This window comes from Monodon monoceros, unplaced genomic scaffold, assembly GCF_005190385.1.
Source record: "Monodon monoceros isolate NGI ecotype Baffin Bay Population unplaced genomic scaffold, NGI_Narwhal_1 Super_Scaffold_19, whole genome shotgun sequence".
Lineage (NCBI taxonomy): Eukaryota > Metazoa > Chordata > Mammalia > Artiodactyla > Monodontidae > Monodon > Monodon monoceros.
This window is the reverse complement of record NW_021703775.1, coordinates 43,754,733-43,758,246: the sequence shown is the minus strand read 5'-3', so window position 1 is coordinate 43,758,246 and position 3,514 is coordinate 43,754,733.

Genomic DNA, 3,514 nt, shown 5'->3' with positions numbered 1-3,514 from the left:
TTCGATTTTCTTAAATTTACTGAGACTTTGTTTTATGGCCTAGCATATGATCTGTCCTGGAGAGTGTTCCAAGTGCACTTGATGAGAATGTGCATTCTGCTGCTTTCGGATAGAATATTATCTCTCTCTCTCTCTCTCTCTCTCTCTCTCCATATATATATATATATATGGAGAGAGAGAGAGAGAGAGAGTCCATCTGGTCTAATGTGTCATTTAAGGCCAGTGTTTTCTAATTGATTTTCAATCTGGATGATATAAGTGGGGTGTTAAAGTCCCCTGCTATTACTGTGTTACTGTTAATTTTGCCCTTTATGTCTGCTAGTATTTGCTTTATATATTTAGGTGCTCCTATGTTGGGTGCATATAATTGTTATATCTTCTTCTTGGATTTATCCCCTGACTGTTATGTAATGTTCTTTTTTGTCTCTTTTTACAATTTTTTTGTCTAAGTATTGCCATACTAGCTTTATTCCATTTGCATGGAATAACTTTTTTCATCCCTTCGCTTTCAGTCTGTGTGTATTTTTACATCTGAAGTGAGTCTCTTGTAGGCAGCTTATATATGGGTCTTGTTTTGTATCCACTCAGCCATTCTGTGTGTTTTGATTGGAGCGTTTAGTCCATTTACATTTAAAGTAATTATAGAATTAACACAATATTGTAAGTCAAATATACTTCAATAAAAAATAATTTTTGATAGGTCTGCATTTACTGCCATTTTGTTAGCTGTTTTGGGGTTTGTTTCTATAGTTCTTTTTTGTTCCTTTCTTCTTCTTTTGCTTTCTTCCAGTGTGATTTGATGACTCTCTAGTGTTTGGATTACTTTATCTTTTTTGTGCATGTCTATCTATTACGAATTTTTGGTTTTTGGTTACCATGAGGTTAATATATAGTAATCTCTATAGATACACGATTATTTTTTATTATTTTTTTATACATCAGGTTCTTATTAGTTATCCATTTTATACATATTAGTGTATATATGTCAATCCCAATCTCCCAATGCATCTCACACACACACACACACACACACACACACACACACTGCTGCTTTCCCCCCTTGGTGTCCATACGTTTGCTCTCTACATCTGTGTCTCATTTTCTGCCCTGCAAGCAGGTTCGTCTGTACCATTTTTCTAGGTTCCACATATATGCGTTAATATACGATATTTGTTTTTCTCTTTCTGACTTCACTCTGTATGACAGTCTCTAGGTTCATCCATGTCTCTACAAATGACCCAATTTCTTTCCTTTTTATGGCTGAGTAATATTCCATTGTGTATATATACACCACAACTTCCTTATCCATTCATCTGTCGACGGGCATTTAGGTTGCTTCCATGACCTGGCTATTGTAAATAGTGCTACAATGAATATTGGGGTGCATGTGTCTTTTTCTTTTTTTTGCATGTGTCTTTTTGAATTATGGTTTTCTCTGGGTATATGCCCAGTAGTGGGATTACTGGGTCATATGGTACTTCTATTTTTAGTTTTTTAAGGAACCCCCATACTGTTCTCCATAGTGGCTGTATCAATTTACATTCCCACCAACAGTGCAAGAGGGTTCCCTTTTCTCCACACCCTCTCCAGCATTTGTTGTTTGTAGATTTTCTGATGATGCCCATTTTAACTGGTGCGAGGTGATACCTCATTGTAGTTTTGATTTGCATTTCTCTTATAATTAGTGGTGCTGAGGAGTTTTCATGTGCTTCTTTGCCATCTGTATGTCTTCTTTGGAGAAATGTCTATTTAGGTCTTCTGCTCATTTCTGTATTGGGTTGTTTGTTTTTTAAATATTCAGTGGCATGAGCGATTTATATATTTTGGAGATTAATCTTTTGTTTTTTGATTCATTTGCAAATATTTTCTCTGATTCAGAGGGTTGTCTTATCATCTTGTTTGTAGTTGCCTTTGCTTTGCAAAAGGTTTTAAGCTTCATTAGGTCCCATTTGTTTATTTTTGGTTTTTTTTTATTTTTTTTATTTTTTTTTAATTTCCGTTACTCTAGGAGGTGGATCAAAAAAGATCTTGCTGTGACTTATGTCGAAGAGTGTTCTTCCTATTTTTTCCTCTAAGGGTTTTATAATGCCTGGTCTCACATTTAGGTCTCTAATCCATTTTGAGTTTATTTTTGTGTATGGTGTTAGGGAGCATTCTAATTTCATTCTTTTTCATGTAGCTGCCCAGTTTTCCCAGCACCACTTATTGAAGAGGCTGTCTTTTCTCCATTATATATCTTTGTTTCCTTTGGCATAGATTAGTTGACCATAGGTGTGTGGTTTTATCTCTGGGCTTTCTATCCTGTTCCATTGATCTATGTTTCTGTTTTTGTGCCAGTACCATATTGTCTTGATTACTATAGCTTTGTAGTATAGTCTGAAGTCAGGGAGTTGATTCCTCCAGCTCCGTTTTTTTCCCTCAAGACTGTTTTGGCTATTCGGGGTCTTTTGTGTCTCCATACAAATTTTAAGATTTTTTTGTTCTAGTTCTGTAAAAAATGCCGTTGGTAATTTGATAGGGATTGCACTGAATCTCTAGATTGCTTTGGGTAGTGTAGTCATTTTCACAATATTGATTCTTCCAATCCAAGAACATGGTATATCTCTCCATCTCTTTGTGTCACTTTTGATTTCTTTCATCAGTGTCCTATAGTTTTCTGAGTACAGGTCTTTTACCTCTTTAGGTAGGTTTATTCTTAGGTATTTTATTCTTTTTGTTGCAGTGGTAAATGGGAGTGTTTCCTTAATTTCTTTTTCATATTTTTCATCATTAGTGTATAGGAATGCAAGAGATTTCTGTGCATTAATTTTGTATCCTGCAACTTTACCAAATTCATTGATTAGCTCTAGTAGTTTTCTGGTGGCATCTTTAGGACTCTCTGTGTATAGTATCATGTCATCTGCAAAGAGTGACCTTTTTATTTCTTCTTTTCCAATTTGTATTCCTTTTATTTCTTTTTCTTCTCTGATTGCTGTGGCTAGGACTTCCAAAACTATGTTGAATAATAGTGGCGAGAGTGGACATCCTTGTCTGTTCCTGATCTTAGAGGAAATGCTTTCAGTTTTTCACCATTGAGAATCATGTTTCCTGTGGGTTTGTCATATATGGCCTTTATTATGTTGAAGTAGGTGCCCTCTATGCCTACTTTCTGGAGAGTTTTTCTCATAAATGGATGTTGAATTTTGTCATAAGCTTTATCTGCATCTATTGAGATGATCATACGGTTTTTCTCCTTCAATTTGTTAATATGGTGTATCACATTGATTGATTTGCATATATTGAAGAATCCTTGCATCTCTGGGATAAATCCCACTTGATTATGGTGTATGATCCTTTCAACGTGTTGTTGGATTTTGCTTGCTAGTATTTTGTTGAAGATATTTGCATCCATATTCATCAGTGATATTGGTCTGTAATTTTCTTTTTTTGTGGTATCTCTGTTTGGTTTTGGTATCAGGGTGATGGTGGCCTCATAGAATGAGTTTGGGAGTGTTCCTTCCTCTGCAATTTTTTG